Source organism: Scyliorhinus canicula, chromosome 13 (assembly GCF_902713615.1).
Source record: "Scyliorhinus canicula chromosome 13, sScyCan1.1, whole genome shotgun sequence".
NCBI classification, from domain to species: domain Eukaryota; kingdom Metazoa; phylum Chordata; class Chondrichthyes; order Carcharhiniformes; family Scyliorhinidae; genus Scyliorhinus; species Scyliorhinus canicula.
Window position 1 is genome coordinate 107,539,969 of NC_052158.1, and position 17,976 is coordinate 107,557,944.

Here is a 17,976-nt window from a genome sequence, read left to right on the forward strand (position 1 = left end):
TATACAATGACAATAAATCTAAATCTCAAGTGACCTGGAGCAGCCATTTTTTTGGTCCAGCAAAGTATATTTTTTTTTAATAAGCAGAAAGTAGATTATAATTTAAACAGTTTATGTTCTCTTCATGGCTTATGCCCTTGACACAATCTTTCAACTGCCTCCCGATTCTTCCCGTTCAGTTTATCGTCTCCCCATTCTCTTCCCAATCCAAAAGCACTGCAACTGGTTCAAAGCAGTAGTCTTTTCCTGCTCAGTATTTTCTGCATGTTTGCACTATCTGGTAAAATGATAGGTGGGTCTCAAAATTCCATTTAAAGGTACACGAAAAACTTAAAAGTCAAAATATTTTTGTGTGACCTTTTCCCATGATACATTACTTGTAATACCTGTTGGTAATATTGTGTTGAATCTTAGTCAATGCTAGTCATATCCATGGTATTAACATCTTAACACCCAAGTCAATTAGAAGACAGGATTGGGGGGGAAACATTGGCTAAAATTATTAATCACCAACAGTGGTTGCCATATTGGTAAAGTAGTGAGAGGGCAAATTGAAGAGCAGAAAACTACATTTAATTTGAAATCAACAAAACTTTTTCCAACTGGGCAAGTATCATATTTTCACCACTACATTAGTGGGTCCTGCAAATTCTTATCCTGTGCCTTGCTAATGAGCCCAATATCATGTTCTCTTTCTCCCTCGGTTAGTTGGTTCTGCAGAGGGAAGTCTGATGGCATCATAGGCAGCAACCCCATATCTGAGCCAGTGGAGCCTGTAAAGAAAATCCTTTCAATGTACCTATGGCAGGCACTAAGAGCAGCAGTTTCCTGGTCAGTCAGAACCTTATGGCAGCTGTAGTGTAACAGCCTCCCTACATTAAAAGACTCCACACGCAGGCTGTTGCCACTGGCTGTACTCTGTAGCTTCCTCCTTGCTTTGAGGGACTGCTAATGAAAGTGGTTACTGACTGGCTTCTAGTCCTTAATGCAGCCAGCCACTCCCCTCTTCATCATGTCGCACTAGATTTCCTTGCCCCTCCTCCAGCCTGCGATACCTCTGCACCTTTCTCCCTCAATTCCTTAGTTTGTAAATTGGGCATTGGAAAACAGAAATTTGAGCTATAGGCATTGATCAGTAACTCAGTTACTGGTTTGCCGTTTTTGTGCCTGTTCTTGAGACAAGTGAACATGGCTACATATTCATTTTAACTTTTCAGAATAAAATTAATTTTGTTCAAGGGAAAAAATATAACTGGCCTTAAAAGAGCATACACGCAATAAATATTTTTTTCAATTTATTCCCATGAGAGCCACAGTGTTGATTCGAATTATCGGACTTAAAGAATTTTGCTTCAATTCATACAAAACATTACATCCTTGGCCTCTAAAGCCCCAAAAGTGAACCTACAACTTTGCAGAACATCAGACAGTGAATGTACAATTAATAATCTAACCTCAAAGGATATAACTGTCACCATAATCCCTGATTTGATGAGCCCTCATACCATGAATCACAAGAACCTCCCGATGATAAGAACTAGGTCAAAGCCTGGAAACGATTACATCAGCACGTTATGGGCTCAGCCATAAAGAAACCCTGGGCGGGATTCTCTGACCGTGAGACTAAGTGTTGACGCCGTTGTAAACGCCGTTGCGTTTTACAACGGCGTCAACAGGCCCGCAAGGATCAGCGATCCTGCACCTTACAGGGGACCAGCACAGCACTGGAGCAAGTCACGCAGCTCCAGCTCCCGAAACAGACTTCAAACGGGCGCCGCGGGTCTTCACATGCGCACTACGGCCGGCGCGAATTCGGGCATGCGTGTTACAATCGGCACAAACTCGTGCATGTGGCGAGTTACCTTCTCCGCGCCGGCCCCAACGCAGCATGGCGGAGAGCTACAGGGGCCCGGCGCGGAGGAAAATAGGCCCTCCCTTCCGGTGGCAGCCATGGAGGAGTAGGTCGCACAATCGATAGCTCCCGCCTGAATCGGACTTTCGGACCATTTTTCCCAGATTTCTGTGGACTTTATGAAATAAATCGGTGGAGCTAGCATCAGTAAGGAGGATGCCCCCTCCTCCTCCTTCCAGTGTATGGATAGCTGGACCAGAAGTGGCCATGTAAAACGAATGTGGGGAGAGCAGCCCAAACAATAGGGCAATAGTCTGATCGCCACCAGGGGCGGGGACTATCAGGGTCAGCATGGATCAGCTGAATCTCGGGAGCGTTGTGGGGGGTGACTTAGTGTTGAGTTGCTGTTTGATTTGGGAGATTAGGTTTCTGGTGTTAGGGAGGGATGGGGTGTGGGGGGTGGCTGCTCTGCGGGCAAGGGAGAAAATTTTCTTCAGGGAATAAAAGGAGGGTCGGGGGCTGCTTGTGGGGGTGCCCGGGGAAGCGGGGCTGGCCAAGAAAGGGTGATGGCTAATCGCCACCTTGCCCCCCCCCCCCCCCCACCCCCGCCCCCCCCCCCCCCCATGCTAAAGACTGATTAGTTGAAAATAAGAGTGTAGTTTTTAGATGGGTGCAGATTTATGGATAAAGAATACTTGACCTGTATTAACTAAAACAACAAGATATTCAAAATACTTTTTACGCTGCAGATTTAGCATTGGTGAAAATTGTACATAGACACTAAACCAGGATTTTCAAAGGGCGGGTCACGGAATTATTGGTTGCGGCGTTCTCACAGTGGTCCTGATCATGGAAGTGCCAAACACCCACTACCTGCATTTCTATGGAGAATGGCACCTGCTAACGTATTTTAAATGAGAAGGAGATGAGGCTGTGTGCAGCAGTGAGCAGGTCACATGCCCTGCAAATACTCCGGACATGAGAGCTTATTCCATTTTCTAACTTCTGGTGAAGCTAAGCAAGGCAAGAGGGCTGTTAAGATGAATCGTTTTCTTCCAAGTAAGAGACGGCCAGAGACACATACAGGTAGTGTACCTACTGGCCAGAATTTCACAACTGAATATGCTGGAGAAATATTCAAAATACTTTTACACTGCAGAGTTAGCATTCGTGAAATCTGTACTGCCAGGATTGTTCAAAGTGCGGGTGGTGACCCGCAGATGGGTTGCAGAATGATTGGTCGCGGCGTTCCCGCAGTGGTCCCGATCATGGGAGAAGTGCCCAGCACCTGTTACCAAGCAGGACAGAGCAGTGCTAGTGCAAGTTCTGTACAGAGCTTCAGGGTCTCTGGTAACAGCATACAAAGAAGAAACTTGACTCGGGAACAAAGCATTCTTAAGATGCTTTCTTGATGTATGGTTTTGTCGACTGCGCCAATACATATAATAAAGCAAAGCCCATGTGTGTTATATGGTGAGAAGTACTGGCAAGTGAGAGAAGAAGTTTCAGATTTTGAAAGAGATGGGACGGGTGAAAAACTTATTTTCAGATTGAGACCCGAGACCCCCCCCCCCCCCCCCCTCCGAGTCAGTTATTAACTTACAGCTAACTCCAAATGAAAATATTGTGCGTCACCTGTGATTGCACATTAAAAACATGCCAAAAGTCCATGAAGTTGTCAGCATTCTGGAGTAGCATCACCCAGCTATATCCAGTGCTGAGTAAAACAAGTGTTTTGTTGCTATTGCCCTTCAGAACAACCTACAAGTGGAAGACTGGATTTTCTGTTCTCACAAAGATGAAGATAGCATAAAGGAGCTGGCTGACGTCTGCACTGATAAGTGCATCGTCCTCGCCTCCTGTGAAGCTGATTGGAGTGAGATTGTGAAGACCAAGCAGGCTCCCCCTTCGCATTAAAGGGTGGCGCGATGGCTGGTAAAAGTGAGTCTCGGCGGGGGGGGGGGGGGGGGGGGGGGGACTTAACTCCTGTAGTAGTATCAGGATTCGCTGGTCTTCCAGAATGATGTAGACCGCAGGAGATAGTTTCTCACTATAATGTTTTGACACCACCTGGACTATTAATTTAGTAGAGCTTCAAATCTAGCTTACAAAGGGCTCAGTAACTGACAGCAAATGCAAAGTTAATATAGTCCCAAGCCACAATTTATCCTCCTTTTAAACATTTTTTTAAAATTATTTTTTTCTAAATTTAGATTACCCAATTATTTTTTCCAATTAAGGGGCAATTTAGCATGGCCAATCTACCAACTCTGCACATTTTTGGGTTGTGGGGGCGAAACCCATGCAGACACGGGGAGAATGTGCAAACTCCACACGGACAGTGACCCAGAGCCGGGATCGAACCTGGGACCTCAGCGCCATGAGGCGGTTGTGCTAACCACTAGGCCACCGTGCTGCCCCTTTTAAACATTTTGATATCTCCAACAAGAGCATTTGAAAAAAAATCCACATTAATTATTAATTATTTTGTCAATTTGTTTATTTTTAAAAGTTTTAAAATAATATTTTACAGTCTAGATATTATACCCATTTTGGGCTCAAAGGCACAAAGAACATGACATGAGAATGTATTGAAAGATGAAAGATGAAAATTGCTTATTGTCACAAATGAAGTTACGGTGAAATGCCCCTAGTCGCCACCTGTTCGGGGAGGCTGGTACAGGAGTTGAACCGTGCCTGCCCTGCCCTGGCCTGCCCTGGTCTGCTTTCAAAGCCAGTGATTTAGCCATGTGCTAAACCAGCCCCTGTATTATTGGACACAAACTATTGATAGCAACTGATGTACCATAAATTAAGTCACAAAGCAAAGCAATGTGTATATACAAAAATAAAGTGCAATTTTACACAAGATAGACAGGCAAGATACTCCCCACTCAACAGGACATAAAACCCGTTCATATTAGCAAGCATAAATGCCAGTTGCACAAGATTGCTCCAGGAGAAGAACTTTAGATTGGAAAATAACATGGATAAAACGGCTGATAAGGTTTGGCTGCAGTTATGATGCTGGATCTAATGAAATAATTCAAACATCAGTAGCATCTTTACAATTGTAAAACTACTGCATACATTTTCTTAATAGCACACTTTGCACTGCAACATCTTAACACTTTCTTTTTTGCCAATCAAAAAATATCATAAAACCGATGTCTGATATAATCACATGAATCCCGTTCTCCAGCTCAGGTTCTTCTTCGTAGATGCAGATTACAAACACGCGTTGGTATGAATTCTAAGCATAAAACTAGCAGAAATAAAAAATTACATAAAAGCTCTTTTATTCTTCCAGCATTTCGTCATGTTCCCATATTATTCATGCGTATATGTTGGAACGCTACTAGTATTACAATCTTGGTTTAATTTTTAACCCATGTCCACACTGACTCTTACCAACTTTTACAGATGCAACATAGAAAGCATCTGCAGCCATCTGGGATGGCCACTTCCAGAATACAAAATGGATGATCGCAATGACTATTGGGAAATATGGACAATGTTAGGAAAGCAAGCAGGCACAGAGCCGGTATGCGTATTGAGAAAGCAACTCCCAGACGAGGCTGAAACTGTAGGTCAATTAACATATTGATGGCCCATCTCCGGGAACAAAGGAATGACACTCAAGTAACCGATACTAAGGCAGCCACCCCGGCGCCAGAAAGACACAAACAAAGCAAGGCCAACAGCCACCAAAGACACGCCCAACCATCAGGGCACCCACCCCTTTATTGGTCAAGATCAATACGAGTGATCAAGATGCGGCCCAATTAATTGGGGCCAAGTTCAAGGCCCGCCCAAAAGCGCATCAAGCACCTTCGGGTATAAGAAGGTATGCAACAATTTTCAATAGAGGAGCTCAGAATGTTTTGTAATTTGCTATTAAACATATACCATAGTGATCTCAGGAAATTAACTTATAAACGCACTGCACTCTTCCATTCTAAAGATTATTTTACTGAGCTGAAATAAGCATAATAACTTCCAGCTCAAATCATAATCAAAAACTGAACAATCACATCAGTGTCGAATGGCTCACAAATGTTATGGTTTTACATCTATTCCTCCAATTCAAAAGTGTAACATTTTCTCCAGTTTCATAGGTCTTCCCTTCTATCTCTGGCCACCAATTGGTCACTCCACCTAACAACCATTCAATATCTTTTCACTGGCAGAACAGTCAAAGAATCAGATATCATGGTGTTACTTTCTGAAACCTCACCCTTAATTGCCTCCATCTTGCTATACTCTCCAATTTTTAAGAGCCTCCGGCAGATTATTTTGGGCATGTTATCGGGTCATCGCTCCTGGCTACTGCTCAGTGAAAATTCCTCCTTTGAAGAGCCTTTTAAATTTTCTGCACAGATGTGCGATATATTGAGGGATTATATGTTTGGGTCACTGCATTGTCACATGCTGATTGTGAAAACAATAATGACGTATTGTACTTAAATAACCATCAAGCAAAAGGGCTTACTATTAAAATTAAAACTAAGCACTCACAGAATGGGTAATGGAAACATCGCCTTCAAAAACCTATTCTGGTTAGGTCATTTGGAAGGTTCAAAATTGAGATCAACAGATTTTTGTTGGCAAGGAGATGAAGAGATATAGAGCAATGGTCAGTAAATGAAGTACACAGAACATACATTAGTGCAGAAGGAGGCCATTTGGCCCATCGAGTCTGCACTGACCCACTTAAGCCCTCACTTCCACACTATCCCCGTAACCCAATAACCCCTCCTAACCGTTTTGGATACTAAGGGCATGGCCAATCCACCTAACCTTCACGTCTTTGGACTGTGGGAGGAAAACAGAGCACCCAGAGGAAAACCACGCAGACATGGGGAGAACGTGCAGACTCCTCACAGACAGTGACCCAGCGGGGAATCGAAGCTGGGACCCTGGCGCTGTGAAGCCACAGTGCTATCCACTTGTGCTACCGTGCTGCCCCCAACAAGGATTAAATCAATCAGGATTAAATCAAATGATCTACTCAAGCTCCTATGTGCTGTAAAGCACAAAGAGTTTGCAAGATCGGTACTAAATAAAGATAGAAAGGGGTAGTTATTGCTGAAGTTAATTTTATATTCCACCACTACGTTTGTGTCCACTTTCATTAGCAAAGGCACTAAGTGTACATGCATGAGCAATGTATTCAATAAAGCCAGTGAGCATTATATATTCATTCAAGACATTTCCTTTGCCTTTTGAGCAATCTTAGCCAACAGCTATTGTGTGACTTTTCAGACCAAATGACCTTTAGAAGCAGACCATTGCTTTGTTGATTATGATTACTCCAATCGCACTGTTTGCTACCAATCTCAAGCACATACATTTGATAAAGGTTTAAATGCAGTAATTATGAATGGTATTTTCTGGGCACGTTGAAACATTTCGTAGTTGTGACAAATCAAACCTCTAAAGTATGTCAAGCCTAATGTGCTGCAGTCAACATTGTACATGGCTCAATATTCCTTAACCCTGGTGTAATATGCTACTACCTATTTTCCCTAATTGCTATGCTGAGTGGTTCAGTTTTGTAATCATAGTAACAAGACTTGCCCATGCTACTAAGTTCTGCAATAATAATAATTGTGGAGCAATGTCATGCGAACGTGCAATGCTTGCAGCCGCTGGTCAACTACTGTGGGGTGGGGGTTGGGCTTAAGAGGGGGAGGTAAGCGACTGAGATTTGGCCTGGCTCAGCATCACACAAGTAGGGACAGGCCTTCCTTCAAATCTTGTGTAATCTCAATTAAATATTTTCACATTAAATTTTAGAAATTACAATATATTATGAATTTCAAATGCAACACTTTGACTCAATTCTGAAAAGGAATCTTGGTTAGGGAAGAAAGATATGAAAAATCGGTCTTATATATGAAAGCCAGGATTTTAGGAAGAAGCAGCCAACCAGATTCCTACATTTGCTCATACTTTTGAGATGATCCTTACATTACTGCATTGTTGTTAAGATATCCATTGAGGGCAGCCAAGCTACTTGATATGCAACTCATGTCAAAGCCAATCTAGCAATAAACCGGAAGTCTAAGATCTATATGAATGATAAAATGGTAACAGGATCGTCTGCTATTGCAAAATATTTGATTTGATGAAAGATACTGCCAGCCAGCTAACCTGCAATTTCCCTGCTTCAGCATTTGATTTCCCTTGCAATAGTGATACAAGATCAAGGGAGAAAAGCAACACATACGTTGTGAACCAAAATCTCAGAGATAACGTTTCAAATCAAGATTGAGCAGCATTATTTTTCACAGCTTTGGAAAAAAAAGTGAATATTGTTTTATTACTTCTGCTTCTATTTTCTGTCTGAAAAACCGCACAAATAAGTTTGGCAACAACTTTTAGATTGAATGATAGTTTGATGGTGATTTCCTATTTTGGAGTGAATGGAAATGCACAATGGGCAGACTATGCATCCTTCAGTGCAAAATATCACAGCCAAAAGACAAATGTCAATCTTGCAAATGTTATTCCCAAATCATGGCAGATACAGCTGGTAAGCACATTGCTATTAACAAAAGTTGTGGTGACATCCTCCAATTTTGGGAATTTTACATGATTTTTGTTTTTCCAACAGGATATAGCATCAAGAGTCATTGTTTAATTTCGCATAGTTACATTAACTTATGACGAATCACTTAATTACACTGCAGTAAATTAAGTACTTTGCACTAGGCTATCTGGCATAGCACTTGCAACTGTCAAACCTAGTACAAGTCTGCCATGTGGGGCCCAGAAACTCCAAGATTCAGGGCACTCCAAAAATAATGGTTTTGTACTCCACATTTAGTACTCCAACAATTATATTGCTGTTGCAGTTATTATCGCAATGGAAAATATCACCAACAATCAAGAAATATATACCCAAGTTCCAAGCTCTCTGACTATCTGTACAAAAAAACAATTGAATTTACGTGCACGGGTCCGGTTTACAAAATCTTGCTTTAGTGATAAATGTCCCTGTTTAGAATTAAAACATTCTATGCAAACTTGCTGCATTGTAATTGCATCCCTTTGCCAACTGAGGCACTGTCAAGTCTATTCTTAGCTCTTCAACCTATACTGCCCAGAAACACACCAGGTCCCACTAATTCTTAGTCTCTGCAGGATACATTACAGTTGTTATTTAATAAATATTAAATTAAAGCATTATTTTTAAAAATAGGAAAGTAAGCTTTAAAATGAAGTCTGAATTACAGCTCTTCCCCAGACATCTGGGCCGGGATTCTCCGAAATCCCGGCCAAGTGTTAACGTCGGAGTAAATGGGCCTCCTGGCCCAGCAATTCTCCGTTTTTTAGGGTGCTAGAACAGCGCCGGAGTGCTGTTCGCTGCTCCAGCACAGAAAGCCAGCCTTGCGCGGCCGGCGCGGGTCCGCGCATGCGCGCGACGGCCATCACCACGGCTACGTACGCGCGCGGTTGCCATCTCCACACACCAGCCCCCGCGTAACATGGCGGAGCCCTACAGGGGCCCAGAGGAACACAGCAGCCCCCCCCCCCCCCGGAATGAGCGTGCCCACCGATCAGTAGCCCCCGATTGCAGGCCCGGCCACGTGGAGGCTCCCCACCCCCATCCCCGGAGTCGGATCCCCCCACCTCGCCCCAGCAGGCAGAACGGAGTGGTCTTGTCGGATGGGACCAGATATGAACCATGCTTCCGGGGCTCGGTAGACCACGCGGGCTTCTCGCGCACACGCGACCCACCCCCACCCATTGGCATTGCTGGCTAAGACAGCATTTGTTCTAGGCAGAAGCTGGTCGACTCCATACTGGAGGTAGACCGTAAATACTCCGAGGCCCCGACCGTAGAGCTCCTGGCGGAGAGAAAAGAATTACAAAGGAACTTTGACCTGCTCTCCACCAGGAAAGCAGTACACCAACTCCGCCAGGCACGCGGGGCCCTGTACGAACACGGAGACAAAGCCAGCCGCCTGTTGGCACACCAGCTGAGAAAGCAGGCAGCCAGCAGGGAAATTGCGCAAATCAGAGGTACCAGAGGCACGTGGGAAACAGAACCAGAGAGGATTAACGAAACCTTCAAGGCCTTCTACCAAGAGCTATACACCTCGGAGCCCCCAACGGGGAAGGCTGGGATGAACCGGTTTCTTGATGGACTGGACATACCAGTCGTGGGAGAGGGCAGAAAACGGGATCTGGAAGCACCACTAGCACTGGGAGATATCATGGAGAGCATTAGCTCCATGCAGACGGGGAAGGCGCCGGGACCGGACGGATTCCCGGCGGACTTCTACAAAAAATTTGCGACAGCGCTGGCCCCGCACCTGCGGGAGATGTTCACAGACTCGCTAGCTAGGGGCACACTGCCACCCACGTTAGCACAGGCCTCAATCTCGCTGATACCTAAGAAAGACAAAGACCCAACGGAATGTGGGTCATACAGACCCATATCTCTGCTGAACGCAGACGCCAAAATACTGGCCAAAATCCTAGCCAAAAGGCTAGAAGACTGTGCACCTGAGGTGGTCACAGAGGACCAGACGGGCTTCGTCAAAGGTAGACAGCTTACCGCGAACATCAGGCGCCTGCTGAACGTGATAATGACCCCCTCCGGGGAGAGAACACAAGAGGTGATCGTCTCCCTGGACGCAGAAAAGGCCTTCGACAGAGTCGAATGGAAATACCTCATAGAGGTACTGGAGCGGTTCGGGCTTGGAACAGGGTTAACCGCTTGGGTAAAGCTCCTATACAACGCTCCCATGGCGAGTGTACGGACCAACAATACCAACTCCCAATACTTCCAGCTGCACAGGGGCACCAGACAAGGATGCCCACTGTCCCCGCTGCTGTTCGCACTAGCAATCGAACCGCTAGCAATCGCGCTCAGGGCAGCAAAAAATTGGAGGGGGATCCGAAGGGGAGGTAGAGAGCACAGAGCCTCACTCTATGCGGATGATCTGCTCCTCTATATCTCGGACCCACAAAGCAGCATGGACGGAATCATAGCGCTCCTGAAAGAGTTTGGAGCCTTCTCGGGCTACAAACTCAACATGAGCAAAAGTGAGATCTTCCCAGTACACCCGCAAGGGGGGGGGGGGGGGGGGGGGGGGGGGGGGCGGGGGGGGGGGGGGGGGGGGGGCAGCACTAAAGGGCCTGCCGTTCAAACAAGCCCGAAATAAATTCCGCTACCTGGGGATCCAAATAGCCCATGACTGGAAAGGGATCCACAAATGGAACCTCACCAGCCTGACGGAGGAAGTTAAAAAGGACCTGCAAAGATGGAACACACTCCCGCTCTCCCTCGCGGGGAGAGTCCAGACGATCAAAATGAACGTACTGCCCAGGTTCCTTTTCCTGTTTAGATCCATTCCGATCTACATCCCCAAGGCCTTTTTCAAAGCACTGGACAAACATATCATGGCGTTCGTATGGGGGGGTAAAAATGCTAGGATCCCAAAGAAGGTCATACAAAAAACAAAATCCAGGGGGGGGCTAGCCCTCCCGAATCTACAATTCTACCACTGGGCGGCAACAGCCGAGCGAGTAAGGGGATGGATCCAGGAGCCAGAAGCCGAGTGGGTGCGTGCGGAGGAGGCCTCCTGCATGGGAACCTCCCTCCGGGCCCTCGCCACGGCAGCACTCCCATCCCCACCCAAAAAACACTCCACCAGCCCAGTGGTGACAGCCACCCTCCAATCCTGGAACCAACTGCGGCAGCAATTTGGCCTGTACAAAATGTCGGACAAGGCTCCCATCTGCAACAACCATAGGTTCAAACCAGCACTGACCGACGCCACCTTCAAAAGGTGGAGGCAGGACGTGGGGACACTGACAGTCAGGGACCTATACACGGACGACAGGATCGCAACACTGGACGAACTGACAGGGAAATTTCAGCTAGCTGGGGGGAACGAGCTACGGTACCTGCAGCTCAAAAACTTCCTACGAAAGGAGACAAGGACGTACCCACAACCGCCACGACAGACACTATTGGAAGACCTACTGGACGCAAGTATCCTAGAGAAAGGGAACTGTAGTGACATGTATGACCGACTGGTAGACAGGGACGACACCGTACTGGACGCAACAAGAAGGAAATGGGAGGACGACCTGGGGATGGAGATAGGGTGGGGACTCTGGAGCGAAGCACTGCATAGGGTCAACTCCACCTCCACGTGCGCAAGGCTCAGCCTGACGCAACTAAAAGTGGTACATAGAGCCCACTTAACGAGAAACCGTATGAGTAGGTTCTTCCCGGAGGTGGAGGACAAATGTGAGCGGTGCCAGAGAGGCCCGGCCAACCACGCCCACATGTTCTGGTCTTGCCCCAGACTTGTGGAGTACTGGACAGCCTTCTTCGAGGCTATGTCCAAAGTGGTGGGGGTGAGGGTGGAGCCATGCCCGATAGTGGCGGTCTTCGGGGTTTCAGACCAGCCAGATCTATTCCTGGGGAGGAGTGCGGACGCCCTTGCCTTTGCCTCCCTGATTGCCCGCCGTAGAATCCTGTTTGGCTGGCGGTCAGCAGCACCACCCAGAGCTGCAGACTGGCTGTCCGACCTCTCGGAATCTCTCCAAATGGAGAAAATCAAATTCGCCATCCGAGGGTCGGACGACGGCTTCCACAGAACGTGGGAGCCATTCATGCAACTGTTCCGGGACCTGTTTGTGGCCAACGTACATGAGGAAGAATAGTCGGGTGGCCAAGAACCAGGGGAAAATGGGCGGGAATCGGGGGAAGGTAGCCGGGGGGAGGGGGGGGGGGGGGGGCTACGGGCTCGGTATGGGGTTTGATGGCAAGCCAAGGCCCAAAACCAAACTATAAATAAATGCCTATAAACATGTGCCTCGGCCATATTGGGGAATGTAAAATATGTATGCTGGCTAAAGGGTGCGGCCACAATTATTGTTATGAAGATGCTTACCTGTAAATATTCATGTAAAATTTTTGTGTTTTCCTTTTTTTTCTCTCTCTCTCTAATAACTTGTAATTTGTCATATATAAAATATGAAAACTCAATAAAAAAACATTTATTAAAAAAAAAGACAGCATTTGTTGCACATCCATGATTACCCTTAAAATGGTGGCACCAGCTTAAACTGCTGCAGGTCACATGGTGTTGGTACCCTCACATTGCTGTTAATGAGTTCCTGGATTTTGACACAGCAACAGTGAAGGAACAGCTATATAGTTCCAAGTCAGGATGGCGTGTGCCTTGGAGGGGAACTTGCAGGTGGTGTTCCCATGCAGTCCTGCTAGGTGCAAGAGGGCACATGTTTGCAACATGCTGCTGAAGGGGGCTCAAGTTGCTGCAGATATTACATGCTGCTGTCACTGTGCACCATTGGGGGAGGATGTGAAAGTTTAAGGTAATGAAGGGGGTGCCAATCAAGCAGGCTGCTCTCTCCAGGACGGTGTTGAGCTTTGAGCATTGTTGGAGCTGCACTCATCCAGACAAAGAGAGAGATATCCATCACAATCCTGATTTATGCCTTTTAGTTCCAGGTTGGATTCCCGGCTTAGGTCACTGCCTGTGCAGAGTCTGCACGTTCTCCCTGGTCTGCGTGGGTTTACTCTGGGTGCCATGGTTTCCTCCCACAAGTTAGGGGCAGCATGGTGGCACACTGGTTAACATTGCTGCCTCACAGTGCCGAAGTCCCAGGTTTGATCCGGGCTCTGGGTCACTGTCCGTGTGGAGTTTGCACAGTCTTCCTGTGTTTGCATGGGTTTCACCCCCATAACCCAAAGATGTGCAGAGTAAGTGGATTAGCCACATTAAATTGCCCTTAATTGGCAAAATGAATTGGGTACTCTAAATTTTTTTTTTTAAATCCCAAAGTCCCGAAAGACGTGCTGTTAGGTAATTTGGACATTCTGAATTCTCCCTCCCTGTACCTGAACAGGTACCAGAATGTGGCAATTAGGGGCTTTTCATAATAACTTCATTGCAGTGGTAATGTAAGCCTACTCGTGACAATAAAGATTATTTTGAAAAAAAGATGGTAGACAGGCTTTGGGTGGGATCAGAAGGAGAGTTACCTGCTGCATAATTCCCAGCCGGTTCTTGTATGTGGCTGGTCAGTTAAGTTTCTGGCCAATGGTAACCCCCTGGATGTTGATATCAAGGGATCCGGTGATGGTAATTTCATTGAACGTCATGGCTAGATTTTTTCTTGTTGGAGGAGATGGTGATTGCCTACCACTTGTGCGGCACAAATGTTACTTACGACTCATCAGCTCAAGCCTGAATGTTGTCCATGTTTTGCTGCCAATGGACACGAATTGCCTCAGACTCAATGGGGTTGGATTGTCTAAACTTGCAAACTTCCTATGTTCACTATTTGAGGAATCATAAATCAAACTGAAGACTGTGCAATTATCAGCAAGCATCCCCACTTCTGACTTTACAATGGAGAGAAGGTCATTGATGAAGAAGCTAAAGATCATTAGTCGTACTTGCTTTGTTCAATTCCTGTACAGTAAAAGTTGGGTATAATGTAAAGTCTTGTGTAATTCTTTCAGTTGATACAAAAACAGATAATGCTGAATAATCTCAGCAGGTCTGACAGTATCTGTGGAGAAAGGGTGAAGCTAATGTTGAGTATGGATGATACTTAGTTAAAGCTTTGACAGAGAGTCATCCTTACTAGAAACGCCAGCTCCCTTCTTTCTCCCCAGAGATGCTGTCAGACCTGCTGAGATTGTTTCGGATTCCAGCATCGGCAATAATTTGCTTTTATCTTTCAGTTAATAACTGGGAATCCAAAAAAAAAATTGTTTTCAAGTTAGTGGTCTCTACAGAGATTATAACAGTCTTCAAAAACCTCAGTCAATAACCACCTACAGGATTTCTTTATGTTTCATACTGGTTTCTTTTTATACTTAGCTTCTGACAAGAAAGCATTAATGGTTTCATTTTCCCCAGTGTTGCTATACTTTTGAAAGCAATTGTTATTGAAAACTAGAGCATGACATACTAAAAAGGTACTTGAGGCTTTTTTCTGTTGGCCAACAATTAACAAATAAACCCATTCAGCAAAACCTTTAATCAGATGTGAAAAGTCAAATTTGTTATTCTATAGGTATTCAAGTAACTGCTCCTTATTACTTATTTGAATGCTCAAGCCTCTGGCACCAAGAGAGGTGGTTGGTTAGTGGTTGTATTAGAAAAATGCAATATTTAGGACCTATTCCTTATGAGGTTTCATTAGCTATTTAATAACACAAAATTATTTTCTGCTTTATTACATTTTTTATGTACAATCCTAAATAAAAATACACGGCTAAAAATGAAGACAGCAAAGACACACAAGGCCCCTGCTTTAGATTTTAATTGATTAGTTTAATGTAGGCATTATTCAACACACACCCCTGCGAATTTTGGGTCAGCAAACCACCAGCTGCTGATTTAAAACCATGACAGTACAAGGACTTTCAGATTGGCACATGTATTCTCAAAGATCGCCCTGGGGTGCACTGCTGCAGTAGATATTGGAAGAAAATAATACAAAAATACAAACTTACTAGCTTCAAACACTGACGGTACAAAACCCAGGTCCAACAAAGGATGGAATGATGTTTGTACTTGACAATTCTGCAGCACCTGTATAAAGATAAGATAATTTAATAAATATGGCATGTTCTAAAAATAACTCCTATTTAATACTGGACAGTACAATGGAACAACTTTTGGCCACAGGGAATTGTTTACGCAGTACTCCCAGTGCTTAGAAAAATAGAGCCAGGAACTTCCGGTTGCGGCTATGACCAGCTAAGTCGCACATTTGGCAGCTCCTGCGACAAAGGTGTTTAAGGGCCGATTGGAGGGCCCCGACGGTACTGTAAAGACGAATCCCGGTGGGGGAAGGCTCCCTGAGGAGAGTGAGACCAACTTTATGGTCGGTACTCGGAGTGGGGCGACAAAAAAAGCAGCAGCAGCTCCCCGAAAAAAGCGGGGGAAGAGGACCAAAATGGCGGCCGGTGGCGCGCTAGAAGATTGGAGAAAATGGGCGGAGGAGCAGCAGGCCGCTCTCCTCCGGTGTTTTACGGAGCTGAAAGTGGAACTCTTAGAGTCCATGAACGCGACGACCACAAGGCTGATGGGGGCCCAGGCGACCCAAGAGGCGTCGATAAGAGAGCTGCAGCAGGAGATGGCGGTGAGGGAGGAGGAAGCCACGGTCCTCGTGGGAAAGGTGGAGGTGCACGAGGCACTCCACCTGAAATGGCAGAGCCGCTTTGAGGAGCTGGACACTCGAATGAGGCGGAAGAACTTGAGGATCCTGGGCCTAGCAGAAGGCCTGGAGGGGCCTGATCTCCCGAAATATGTAGCGGAGATGCTGAGCTCCCTGATGGGAGAGGGGGCCGGTCCATCGCCCCTGGAGCTGGAAGAAGCATATCGGGTCATGGCTAGGCGGCCTAGGGCGAACGAGCCCCCGAGGGCGGTGCTGGTGCGATTCCAGCGTTTCTGTGATCGGGAGAAAGTGCTGAGGTGGGCCAAGAGGGAGAAAAGCAGCAAATGGGAGAATTCGACGGTGCGGATATATCAGGACTGGAGTGCGGAGGTGGCAAAGCGGCGGGCCCGGTTTAACCGGACGAAGGCGGTGCTGCACGCAAAGAGGATCAAGTTCGGAATGCTGCAGCCAGCGCGTTTGTGGGTCACCTACAAGGACCAGCACCATTACTTTGAGACCCCAGAGGAGGCATGGACTTTTGTTCGGGAGGAAAAGCTGGACCTGAACTAGAACTTGGGAACGCCGGCGGTCGAGGCCGCCCGAGTACCCTTGACTGATCAAGTGGCCCATGTGTTTCTTAGGCCAGGTCGGAACTTGGTTAAAGTTGATGGATCGTTTGGTTTCTTTGAAACTTGTGTTATGGGGGGTTTCTTTGTTCCTTTTTGTGTGTCTCTTCCCGTTGCCAACTTCCCTTAATTATTGTTGTTGTAGGGGGGGTTTTTTTTTTACTGCTTTTTGATCTGTTCTTTAAGGGTTATGGTTACTGTTCTGTTCGATGGAGGGTGATGGTTAAATACGTTATTATTGGGTAGTTATTTAGTTATGCAGGCATAGTTATGTATTTATGTATTTATTTGAGATTTGTTATTTATATTGTTATATTGTTAAGTTGGGGAGGCGGGACGGGGGGGGTGCAAGTTGGTTATGCGTGTTTTCTTTTTCTCTTTTTTCTTCCTCTCGTTTTAAGGGGGCTTTTTTATGGGCTTGGATGGGGACGGGGGTGGAATTGAAGATGGCGGGGTAGGGTGTGGCCGGGCGAAAGCGCGGGCTTTCCCCTGTTTCCCGCGCGCGGGACGGAGGAAGGGGGAGGAGAGAAGAGTGGGGTGTGGCCAGCAATGGCGGCTTTTCCCGCGCTGAAGCGGGGTCAGAGAGGGATGGCAAGGGGGGGGGGGGGGGGAGGCCCCTCCCCCCCCACATCGGGAGGAGTCGGAGTGTGGCAGGGGCAGCCGGGTCAGCGAAAACCAGCTGACTCTCGGGAGTACGATGGTGGATACACCGTGGCTAGGAGGGGTCCTAGCCAGGGGGGGGGGGGGGGGGGGGGGGGGGAGGGGGGGTTAGGGGGGGATACCGGGTTGCTGCTGGAAAGGCCGAGGACGGGAAGGGAAGAACGGGAGGAGAGAGGGGGAGGGGCCATCGCCATGGGGAACGGGTCAGAAGGGGAGGGTCGACCCGGGGCGAACAGGGGACAGGACATGGTAACAGACAGGGGAAAGGGACGGGTCGCTCCGCGACCCGGTTGATTACTTGGAACGTGAGGGGGCTGAATGGGCCGGTCAAGAGATCAAGGGTTTTTTCACACCTAAAGGGACTGCAGGCGGATGTGGCAATGTTGCAGGAGACTCACTTGAGAGTAGTAGACCAGGTACGCCTGAGAAGGGGGTGGGTGGGACAGGTGTTCCACTCAGGCTTGGACGCAAAGAACCGGGGGGGTGGCGATTTTGGTGGGAAAGAGGGTGTCGTTCGTGGCGGCGCAGGTGGTAGCAGATAAGGAGGGTAGGTACGTGATGGTGAAGGGTAGGCTGCAGGGAGAGAATGTGGTGCTGGTGAATGTGTATGCCCCGAATTGGGATGACGCGGGTTTTATGAGGCGCCTGTTGGGCCTCATTCCGGGTCTG

At 46.9% G+C, this 17,976-nt stretch overlaps 1 protein-coding gene across 3 annotated transcripts in view; it reads right to left on the bottom strand.

Moving 5' to 3' along the window:
* The window catches only part of tbl1xr1a (tbl1x receptor 1a), a 227,220-nt gene that overhangs the window by 97,247 nt on the left and 111,997 nt on the right, over positions 1-17,976 (bottom strand). For 2 of the 3 annotated variants that reach the window (XM_038816621.1, XM_038816623.1), the window contains exon 2: positions 15,375-15,453. The exons of the other annotated variant lie outside the window; for it this stretch is intronic. The gene's annotated coding sequence lies outside the window, so the exon portion shown is untranslated. The remainder of the gene's footprint in view (positions 1-15,374; positions 15,454-17,976) is intronic. 3 annotated transcript variants of the gene reach the window in all.